This window comes from Notolepis coatsorum, assembly GCF_963971535.1.
Source record: "Notolepis coatsorum genome assembly, chromosome: 5".
In the NCBI taxonomy this organism is placed as follows: Eukaryota; Metazoa; Chordata; class Actinopteri; order Aulopiformes; family Paralepididae; genus Notolepis; species Notolepis coatsorum.
In genome coordinates this window covers 143,641,007-143,653,541 of record NC_140169.1, presented here as the reverse complement: position 1 = coordinate 143,653,541, position 12,535 = coordinate 143,641,007, and positions in this window count along the sequence as shown.

The following is a 12,535-nucleotide window of genomic DNA, read 5'->3' as shown; positions in this document are numbered from 1 at the left end:
CTGAAGCCAGGAGCCAGCAAGTGGATTTACGGCTTTCACATTACGAAGAAATGTTCATGTGTCGAGTCGGCGGTGATTTTGGAGACTGGGAAAATACAGTTTTCTTACCTTGTAGTAGTACTTGTATCTTGTAGTAGTACTTGTAGCTAGTAGGAGTACTTGTATTAGTATCTTAGGAAAGTCGATTTAGGACCACTTCTGTAAAGAAAGACTTCGCAAATAAACCATTCGGATATCTTTGCTTTGCACTGGAGCAGCTGTGGACATTACTTTTCTTATCAACTGACGTACTACTCACGAGTAAGTAATTTGACCAGTGGAGAGGATCGTCGGCCCTCACATTAGTAAGAAAACTCTGTTCCAAGAGGAAAAAGGAACAACACAAACTACTGGAGCGCTGAAAGAAGGATAACAACAAAATGCCAAAACCTAAGAAGGTTGAGATGACACAAAAGGTCCATGAGGAAAAGGTCCGTAATGCCATTAATAAAAGGAAGGCTAAGTTAGGTCAGCTAACTGGTCACATGAAGAAGATGAATAAATTAATGGATGAGGACGACGACGGTAACTTGGAAGGTGTAGAGACAGGATTGGTAGAATTCAACAGGCTGCTCGCAGAGTTCTGTGCGCTTACTACCTCAGTCCAGGCGGCACTAAGCAAAACCAGGAGCAAAACCAAGAGCGAACCCAGGAGCAAAACCAGGAGCAAAACCAGTAGCAAACCCAGGAGCAAGACCTCAGAAGAGGAAAGGAAGAAAGATCAGGATGGATGGTTCACGCCGAAGGCTGACACATTTTTCAACTTCACAGAAAAGGCTGACACGTGGATGGAGGAGGTGCGTAAGCGTACAGCGGAGTCTAGGAAGCACCAAGATGAGATCAGGCCTGAAGACAGTGCATCCGGCGTCATCGTAGAAGGGAAAGGGTCTAGAGCCCCATCCACTACATTTTCCAGAGCATCATCTGCAGGCCAGCGTCTGAAAGTTGAATTAGAGAGGGCTGAGTTGCTAGCCCAGGCTTACGCTCTAAAACAAAAACGACAACTCGAGGAGCGCTTGGCTAAGCTAAGAGTAGAGAGGAAAGAACAGGAGGCTAAGCAAAGAGTAGAGAGGGAAGAACAGGAGGCTAAGCTAAGAGCAGAGAAGGAAGAACAGGAGGCTAAACTAAGAGTAGAGAGGGATGAACAGGAGGCTAAACTAAGAGTAGAGAAGGAAGAACAGGAGGCTAAACTAAGAGTAGAGAAGGAAGAACAGGAGGCTAAACTAAGAGTAGAGAGGGATGAACAGGAGGCTAAACTAAGAGTAGAGAAGGAAGAACAGGAGGCTAAACTAAGAGTAGAGAAGGAAGAACAGGAGGCTAAACTAAGAGTAGAGAGGGATGAACAGGAGGCTAAACTAAGAGCAGAGAGGGAAGAACAGGAGGCTAAACTAGGAGCAGAGAGGGAAGAACAGGAGGCTAAACTAGGAGCAGAGATACTCTTGCTCATGGCACGTGGATGGAGGAGGTACTACTGAGTAATAATGCTCAGATGTACAGTGTTATAGTATTATTATGTACAGTGATACAGGTAGATACAGATAGTAGCCATACTAGCCAGTGGTATAACTAGTAGTAAGAGTAAGTAAGGCATACAGATATACATATAGTAGAACAGGTTTTGTGAGGTTTTGTCCGCTGCTCACCTACTCTCTCTGTTTCCTTTAAGCCTACTGTTAAGGAATTCCCTTCTCACTCACCTCACTAGCCCCCACCCTCGCGTTCGTTACTCTCGTTTGCTCTCAGCGGCCACACCTTGGACTACCTGTCATTGTGTGTTTGATTGGTCTTGTGCCGAACACACACTTTAGTTTCAAGTATCAATTACCTTCACGCACCTGTGGTGCATTCTAATTAGTTCCCCTGTGGGCTTTAAGTACCTGGCTCTTCCCCTCTGTTCCTCGTGGGGTCGTGCCGTAACATGCCGTAACATTCGGTATCATATTCTCTATCATCAAGACTCCTTCGGGAGGTCCTCTGTCTGTTAATGCTGTTTTCATCTCCGGCGTGACATGCGCTCCAGCCTTCGCCTCCTGTCGCCGTTGCCTGAGGGAGATACTGGACTGCACTCCCTAGTCTTCCACGGGAGGTATCCCAGTGATCCACTTCAGACCTCCGCGCAGCAGGCGTCCTGACGCACATCCAGACCTCCGCGCAGCAGGCGCCCAGACGACCATCCAGACCTCCACGCAGCAGATGCGCTCTTCACTCCGGGCGCGCATCCAGACCTCCGAGCCTGGCGCGCTCTTCCGCGCAGACGCACTCCAGATGCGTCCTCTGTACCGGCGCGCACTCCAAGCAGTCGCGCACCACTCAGACCTCCGCGCCAGATGCGCCCTTCGTACCGGCGCGTACTCCAAGCAGTCGCGCACCACTCTGACCTCCGCTTGGACAACCGGTTCCCCGGTGGCGACGCTCTCGCCCCGTTTCTGTTCCAACGCTCTTTACGCACAACGCCTGGGTGAGTTTTTTATGACTGTCTTTGATCCTATTCCGTTTTTCGTGTGTTTATAAAACACTGAATATTTCCAGCTTTTTATCAGACAGTCACTCACCCAGCGTTTTAGCCTGTTTTTGGATTGTTTTTCATTGGGATAATATTTTGGCCTTTACATCGCCTCACTGTGTGTTTTCACACCGAAGATATTTATTCACTTGGATTGTGTTTGGGACGTTTACTCACAGTGTGTATATACACCGAAGATTCTGTCACCTTGATACTCTGTTTTTGGGACTAGTCACCTCTCCTGCACCTGCTCTGTTTTCCCCATTGTACTCTGAGCTAACCCACTCCTCTCTCCCTCTCGGCCCCGTTTACCCACCTCGGAGATCTGCCGAGAGAAGTCTGCAGAGCGGCTCTGATGTTCCCACCTGCTTCCCCAGACTACCATCCCGGGAGAGGCTGCAGAGCAGCAACTTCATTATTGCTTTTTCCAAGGCCTGACCCTGTTTACTCTGTCCCAGTATGCAGCTCCTGCCCTCGCCCTGTTCCAAGGCCTTACCCTGTTTTTCCCTAGTCCTCCTAGTCCCCCCTATCTAGTCCTCCCTGTCCCCAGCCCGCCTCCGCGGGCCTCTGTCCCTTTCCCCCCTCTCTAGTCCTCCTAGTCCTCCTTGTCCAGTTCCTCCTAGTTCCTCCCTGTTCCTGCCTTGTCCCTTGCCCCGGCCCTGTTTCCTTTAGCCTTCCCTTGCCTTCCCCTTAGCCAGCTCGCCTCTTAAAGGCACTGGGCCTTTCCCTTTTCTTGTTATCCAGTATGGGTGTTCTTTTTTTTTTTTTTTTTTTGGTCTTTTTCCCCCTCCATTTTCCTCCGATTTTCTCCCATCCCAATGTTAGTCGTATGCCAATTCCCAGTCCCTTCCTGGTCGCTGCGCACTTACCCCCCACAGTCAGATCATCTGGGAGAGTGGAGGCTACCACGTGCTTCCTCCGACACACGTCCAGCCAATCACCGCTTCTTTTCACCTGGCAGCGCGGATTCTCATTGAGAGGGCGTAGCGTGTGGGAGGACCACACTATCCCCCTCACGTCCAATCCGCGCTTAGCAGGCGCCCCGACCGAACTGTAGGAGTCGCTGTTTACAACGACCCGGACCCACCCCGCCAGCTTCTCCCACCCTCTGATACAGCCAATTGTATCAGTGCAGACGGCCAGCCAAGCTGGTGACAACCCCGGAGCTGTGAGCTGGATTCGAACAGGCAAATCCAGCTCAGCTCCGGGGCTGGTGACGAACGCAATCTCCGCTCGGCCACCTAACCGCCTCAGTATGGGTGTTCTCCCTTAAAGGGACAGTGCCTTTTTTTCTGTTTGTTTTCAATAAATGCCCGTTCTTGGCTTACTCTCATACCTGTCTTGTGTTGTGCAATTGGGGTCGGTTACAAACCATAACAGGTTTGTAAAAAGGATTATATGCAGGTATATTCAGACAAATAAATATAACGGTAAATATAAATATATATTTATACAGTATCTACAGCATTATTGTACATGCTATCATACAGAGTTGTATGAGTAGACTATAGTTTGAGGTAACTATTACAATGTAAGACAGTTGTAGACAGTGAAGGCAGTAGGCAGGTACAGTAGTAACCCTTTCACTACCACACTACCAAAGGGTTAACCCTTTCACTGTGACAATACAGAAGGTTAACCCTTTCACTGCCACACGACACATGGTTAACCCATTCACAACCACACTACAGAAGGTTAACCCTTTGTTGAAGTGCCACAAACAACTAGTGACACTTTTTATTATGACATCCTGTTCTCCCTGTCACTTGTAAGATATAAAGGATTAAGCATATGTTTATTATATATATATCTGTTTTAAATCTAAGCATATGTTAAGAAATGACTTAAGCATCAGTAATTATCAAGAATGTCTTTGTATTCTTCCTCCTACTTATGTAAAACTGTAGACTGTAAACTATAGACTCTAAAAACAGTAACTTGTGTAAGACTACAATATATTGTGTAGTCCTGGAGAATGGAAAGAGAAGAGGCCTCTTCTCTTACTGTTCTGTGAAGCCAGGAATGTGACCTTGACAGAGAATCGCTGCCTGCAGAGTTAAACCCTTGCAGTTATGAGGCAGAGAGCTATTATACACTTTAAACTACAAAATACATATATGATGTGTGGGCATATCAATCAGTGTTTAAGTATATGAATTGTACATGTATATATATGCTATATCTGCTTTCTGTAGAATTTGGATCATTGCAGACATGCATAAATGTTTAGTGACGTAATGGGGTTTTTCCCAAAAGAAAGTAATCTGTTACTTCTCCAGTAAATGTAACGACTAGAAAGGGAGGAGTTCATCCTTACTGAGTGTGTTATGTGTTGATTGGATGGTAGAAATGACATCACTGTATTTAGACCAATAGTAAGGTCTTGATATGATACAGAACCTGTATATAAGTGACTGCTCCAGTCTCGTCGAGTCAGATTTTCAGTTTTTATAGAGCCAGGCAATGTCGAGCGGTGTATGGGGCATGGCCTGGCAATTTTTGAGTAAACCTCCCTAGGAAGAATACTCTTTAGATTTTGAAGAGCTATGCTAAGCTCTCAGCTAAATCTTTTAAATGATAGTGACAAAGAGAGTTTTTGATATGCTATGAGAGATGTTTTGTTTTATACTTATTTTTACTTGATTGGAAATTTTCAAGACAGAATCTTTGTAACTTACTTTTTCTAATTAAAACAACTTTGTTGAAATACTTATTGAATTCGTGGACTGCTTTCTATCACAATGTGCCACGACGCTGGCCTCGCCCTGCTATCATCTGAGGTAACTCGGTATAGCTATATTCTGGAAACCATGCAGATTGAATCAATTGCTGGTTACTGCTTTTCAGCTAAAGTTATATAAAGGATATTATATATATATATAATATATATATATATGGCACTGTTTGTTGTTTGCGGGCGCCGGTATCTCTGTGTTCGACGGGCTCCATTGGATTTGTGGGAAACTGAGAGAGTAGCCACTGCAGGGCCGGACGATCGGGCCGCGGATTGATGGACCTGTTGAATTGATAAGAGGTACTGGGGCTTGCAAATGATTATTAAGTGTTATTGCGCTAATATTACACTATTGGCAGTAGTAATACTTATTAAAAGAGTAGTAATATCATCAGGCTTTCAAATGATTAGCATTACAGGCCTTTCCTAAAAAATTATGATAATGGTGGTGACGGTGATGGTGATAATATAATTACTATTATTATAGGCAAAGGAGTTCTCCCAGACATACATTCGGTTTATTACAAACAAAGAAGAGGTTAACAACTCTTCTATGCTTATATTTCATATCAACTGGATATAACTAACTAGTGACTATGAAGTAAGCGTGATTAGGAATAGTAATTGACCCCTAGAACTTAGCGAGTTTAGCACCTCGCTGGGGGATATCGGGCGGCCACAGGGTTCTATCTCGAGTAGGTGATCTGAGATAGATAAGAGACAACCCGTCGGCTCTCAACACCCTTTCACTACCACACTACAGAAGGTTAACCCTTTCACTACCACACTACAGACAGTTAACCGTCTGTAGTGTGGTAGTGAAAAGGTTAACCTTCTGTAGTGTGGTTGTGAAAGGGTTAATTGAGTATAGTCAACAGAGTTCAGAGTTGATATGGTAAATTTATATAGCACTTTTATCCAAAATGTATACAATTTTGTTCCTTACATTTGACCCACTCACTCACACATTCACACACAGACGGCGGAGGCGACCATGCAAGGTGCCAACCTGCTCATCGGAAGCAATCAGGGGTTAAGTGTCTTGCTTGTCACAAGACACTGTCAACAAACTGAACGGGGCAAAACACGCAGAGGCACTGTACAAGTAGGGCCAGAGCCGACTCTACTTCCTCAGAAGGCTGAGATCCTTCAATGTCTGTACAAGGATGTTGAGGATGTTCTATGAGTCGGTGGTGGCGGGCGCCTTCTTGTACGCTGTGACCTGCTGGGGCAGCGGACTGAGCAGGGGACACAAACAGGCTGGATATGCTGGTCAGGAAGGCCAGTAGCGTGGTTGGGGTGGAGCTGGACTCCCTAGCGAGGGTGGCGGAGAGGAGGAGCCTTGCTAAGCTCCAGGCCATCAGGGAAAACCCCTCCCACCCACTATACACAGACTTGGCTGACAGGAGGAGCATGTTCAGTGCTAGGCTCACACTACCCAAATGCAGCACTGAACGGCACAGGAAGTCCTTCATTCCAACAGCCATCAGACTATACAATGCATCACTGTGCCTCACTGCATCACTGAGCACAGAGTGGCAGTTACCATCTTCCTGGACTTAGTTTGAAACAGCACTGTGCAATATTACACCTACTGTAGACCTCAGTATATTTTTACTGTATTTATTTACTGTATATTTTATTCCATTTTTATTCTATTTTACTCTACTCTTATCCTAGGCAACTTGATTTGATTCATTGTATTATTCTAATTCGTGACCTGTTCTGTCTAAATGTTTAAATGTTGAGCGATTTGCAGTGTCAAATTTCGCACGGGATAATAAAAGTATTCTATTCTATTGCTCAAGGACACTTCGACACGCTGCCTGGGAAGAGTGGGAATCGAACCGGGAACCTCCAGACTACCAGACGACCTACCTACCGAACCACTGTCGCCAATCCGGAGGTTCCCGGTTCGTTTCCCGCTTCCCGGGCAGCCTGTCGATGTGTCCTTGAGCAAGACACTTAACCCCTAATTGCTCCCGATGAGCAGGTTGGCACCTTGCATGGTTGCCTCCGCCATCGGTGTGTGAATGTGTGAGTGAACGGGTAAAATGTGAGGAACAGAAATTGTAAAGCGCTTTGGATAAAAACGCTATATAAAAAAGCGCTATATAAAAAAGCAGCCATTTACCATTTACGGGGGTGGGGCTGTCATCGTGGCACAGAGTTATTGTAGAAATACAATAAAAAGAGGTCAAAGTCTCTCTCTACCACAAGTGGCTTCAATACTGTTACATGTCAAACACAATCCCCCAGATTTGTGCTCGGAGTGACCAAAAAGCACCAGCCCTTCACAAGCTCTCCAGACAGACACCCTTTGGGCAGAAATACCGGTGATTCTCAAAGTCTCCCCGCAAGTCCAACCGCAGCTGCAACTATCGATTCAACTCAAAAGCATGTGAACTTGAAAAGTAGGGAACATTTAGTGGAGTAGTAAATAATGTTGTGTGTGTCACACAAATTAGATGCCCAGCTTGTACTCTGAAGCACTGGCGTCCACAGACTGTTCCAGTGGGGAGGGCACACATACTGAAAGGGGCACTAACGTACATTTTTTTTCCCTTTATTGCATGAAAGTGAGGCCTATGGGAGAGGGGGGTTCTGTACTCCATAGGGGACGGGGTGCAGCCTATGGGAGACATAGTTCCATAGGGGTGCCGCCTACAGGGAGAGAGGAGTTCTATATGATTGGGGAGGGAGTTCCATACTAGGAGTGTGGCCTATATAGGAGAGGGAAGTTCCATACTGTAAGGGTACCGTCTGTGGGAGAGAGAGTTCCATAATATAGGGGTAGAGCCTGTGAGAGAGGGGGGTTCCATACTATAAGGGTGTGGCCTATAGGAGAGAGAGGGTTCCATACTATAAGGGTGTGGCCTATAGGAGAGAGGGTTCCATACTATAAGGGTGTGGCCTATAGGAGAGAGGGTTCCATACTACAGGGGCACAGCCTACAGGAGAGAGAGTTCCATACTACAGGGGCACAGCCTACAGGAGAGAGAGTTCCATACTACAGGGGCACAGCCTATAGGAGAGAGAGAGTTCCATACTACAGGGGCACAGCCTATAGGAGAGAGAGCGTTCCATACTACAGGGGCACAGCCTATAGGAGAGAGAGTTCCATACTACAGGGGCACAGCCTATAGGAGAGAGCGTTCCATACTACAGGGGCACAGCCTATAGGAGAGAGCGTTCCATACTACAGGGGCACAGCCTATAGGAGAGAGAGAGTTCCATACTACAGGGGTACAGCCTATAGGAGAGAGAGTTCCATACTACAGGGGCACAGCCTATAGGAGAGAGAGCGTTCCATACTACAGGGGCACAGCCTATAGGAGAGAGCGTTCCATACTGTAGGGGCACAGCCTGTGAGAGAGAGAGCTCCATCAGGCCAACGTGCCCTTGGGCCTGAGGCAAGGCAACCGATGAACACAATAGCATCATAAAATCTTTCTGGATATTTCTGAAACTATAACATTTCATTCCACAGTAGTTACTGGAGAATGCCTTGGTGTTGTTGTCCCGCACAAGCAAAATCTGTGTTGTGTTTATTAACAGTTTCAGGGTCTTGAAGTACGAGAACAACAACCGAGTCGAGAATCTAAATGTTGAGCTGTAGTCAACAAATCACTTTGACAAGATCAATGGTCTGGAGGAAGGACCCAACTCATCATGGGACGTGTCTTGTTACATGTGAGCCAGTGTTTATCATCCTGGGGGTCCGGACACTCCCCGGACCATCGCAAAATGATTTTATTGGAGGGGTGGTCACGAGAAGATAATGCAAATCAGAGGTCTTCACAAGGTCAAAAAGTCACACCTGTTCCAAAAATGCAGACTGAGAACCAGGTGCACTAAATGGTAAATGGCTGCATTTATATAGCAGTTTTTATCCAAAGCGCTTAAAAATGTTGTTCCTCACATTCACCCACTCACTCACACATTCACACACCGACGGTATGCAGGGTGCCAACCTGCTCATTGGGAGCAATTAGGTGTGGGTATTGGAAGCAATTAATTAATTAAAAGGTTTCTTGCTCAAGGACACTTCAACACGCTGCCCGGGAGGAGCGGGAATCGAACCAGGAACCTTCCGATTATACCAGACGACCTACCTATACCGAACCTACCGTCTCCCCATATGGTATGAGGGGTTAGGTTGGCATGTCATGTGGTACAGAGTTATTATAAAAATATAATAAAAAGAGGTAAAAGTCTCTCTCTACCACAATAGACCTATCGCTAAGCCGTGCCCCCTTTGAAAACTCGGACAAACAAAGCCGACCGTGAATGACTGTTGTGACGATGGCCGCGGGGGGAGCTCAAGTTCAATTGTCAGATTTACCACAGCGGGTAATAGACCTACATGTCAAACACAATCCCCCAGATTTGTGCACGCTCGGAGTGACCAAAAGCACCAGCCCTCCACAAGCTCTCCAGACACCCTGTGGGCAAAATACCAGTGCTCTATCTGTGCACTGACATGTGTAGACTGGCAGACTGTGAGAACCAGGTGCACTGACATGTGTAGACTGGCAGAGTGTGAGAACCAGGTGCACTGACATGTGTAGACTGGTAGAGTGTGAGAACCAGGTGCACTGACATGTGTAGACTGGTAGAGTGTGAGAACCAGGTGCACTGACATGTGTAGACTGGCAGATTGTGAGAACCAGGTGCACTGACATGTGTAGACTGGCAGAGTGTGAGAACCAGGTGCACTGACATGTGTAGACTGGCAGAGTGTGAGAACCAGGTGTACTGACATGTGTAGACTGGCAGACTGTGAGGACCAGGTTTACTGACATGTGTAGACTGGCAGACTGTTAGAACCAGGTGTACTGACATGTGTAGACTGGCAGACTGTTAGAACCAGGTGTACTGACATGTGTAGACTGGCAGACTGTTAGAACCAGGTGTACATAAAGGTACCATAGCATGGACATAAGTACTCACTTGTACATAAAGGTACCATAGCATGGACATAAGTACTCACTTGTACATAAAGGTACCATAGCATGGACATAAGTACTCACTTGTACATAAAGGTACCATATCATGGACATAAGTACTCACTTGTACATAAAAGTACCATAGTACTCACTTGTACATAAATGTACCATAGCACTCACTTGTACATAAACTTTTTTTTATTCTGTTCTGTTGTTATTTTGTTTCTGTTATTGTTACAAAGGGTCAGATTAAACCGAATATATATATTTATTGCCTGAGATCCCATGTATAATATTTGTATATCGTTTGATATCCCTTGTGTATTCTTTGTACAATATACACTGAATATCCCTTTAGTCTACAGGACAGACCATAATATTCGTTCTCCTATTGGAAGCGATCCCCTGGCGCCAGTGCCTTACCCCCTAGAGCTGACTTCAAAGGTACCGACGAGATATGTCTGTACATGCCCAGCTTCTGCCCATGAATACGGCTGGCGAAATACGAATGGTACTATTTGTTCACCGTACATATAAATAGGGCACAAGAAATGTAGAACTCCTCTTAGTCCCTTGTCCCGTTCAGTCTCGTTCAGTTCCAGTTATCCAAGTGACGTCTCTCCCCACTACGCAACGTGGGCAGAGTAGGGCTCGCATCGCCCCAAGATAGAGTCTCGTGTTATCCTAATACGTTCGTTTAACGTATCGTTCGCTACTTATTAGTAAACCTTCATTACGAGTCAAAGACCACGTGAAGTGGGTAATTGTGCGTCTACATAGAGCACTTATAGCCGCGTGCAGATAGGATAGAGTAACGTCAAGTTCAACTGTGAACCACGGACCAACCGGAGGATTTACACCGGACCAGCAGAGCCACTTTCGGGCAAGGATTATTATTCTTCATTCTTCACCAAGCTGCTGGAGCAGAGAACCGCCTACCCCGCTGCTACTGTGGGATCTACACCTGCCCGTGAGACCATCACTCGAGCCCGTCTCTGTCGTACCAGAGGCTCCACGGCTTTCATCTGCGCGGAGCGCACCCTGGGATTACCACTGCCTCTCCCCGCTGACTCAGGGAGCAATATACCGTCTCCACAGGTGCCTATTGAAGCTCCCTTTGGAGCCATTGACTTTCATAGAGCATTGCCCCCCCCTGCTGGCTTACAACCGGTAGTACACCCCTTTCCCAGAGTACCATAGAGATAATCCTTAATATTCAGTATTGACTTGCCTACGCACATTCTTTGCCTTATAAGCGCAACTAAGTAATACTATTTGATGTAATATCATATTCTTTTATGTAATAAATATTCTAACCGAGTATTTGTGTGGAAACCGTTCATTGTGGAAGTGTTCTAATCTAATATACATTTGTACGGTATTGGCCAGTAATGTACAGGACGGTAGTAGTTTAATGATACTAATACTTGATTAATACAGTCAGGGAATTGTACCCCTCAGTTACAGTTATGTATAATTTTGTTCAAATTCTAAGCACCTTTTGTCAGTATTGATAACATTTTGATTTGATGTACGTACTGTACTGGCTGTTATATGTATCAATACTCTTTCATTGTACTCCTACTCTTTTATTTTGTATACTTATTTAATAAAATGTCATAAGATACATTATGATGTTTGTTTTCACTAGTTTGATCTTATCTTGTTCCTACAACGCGACTGTATGATAAATAACTTTTCAGATGGCGGCCATATTGATAATATGCAACTTAGAATGCTCTAGATAGAGTCATCAATACATAATCATACATCGGAGTATTCCAATGCTTTTCTAATGCTAAAAAAAGCAGAAAATAGATACCAGATTTGCCAAAAGACTCAAAAGTTATGGTAAACTTGCCATCAACTTGACAATATATACAAATTAGGGGTCCAGATGCATTCAATCGTAAGAATAAGCATTCCAATGTGTTTCTAATGGTCAAAATACAGAAAATAGACTTTTGCATTTGCTCATCTGGTTCAAAAGTTATAGCTGAAACCTTTTTTGGGTGTCCGCCATATTGGATTTGGCTGCCATGGTGACCCCGGGGGTCGCCGGCTCGGGTGCTCTCACTACATAATCATTACAACATGCCCTGGGCTACATCTGGCCCAGATTTTGTGCTTTTGGACTGATTTGCATGAAAATATCCCTATTGGCCCTCAGCTATTGGCCACTTTTCAAAAAGGTTTATTTTGTTCTAAATGGAGTGATAAAACACATAAAGCTACCAGCGGCACAAGGCTATCACATATCTTCTATCTCTACCAGCGCTGTAAGACTATCACATATATCTCTACCAGCGC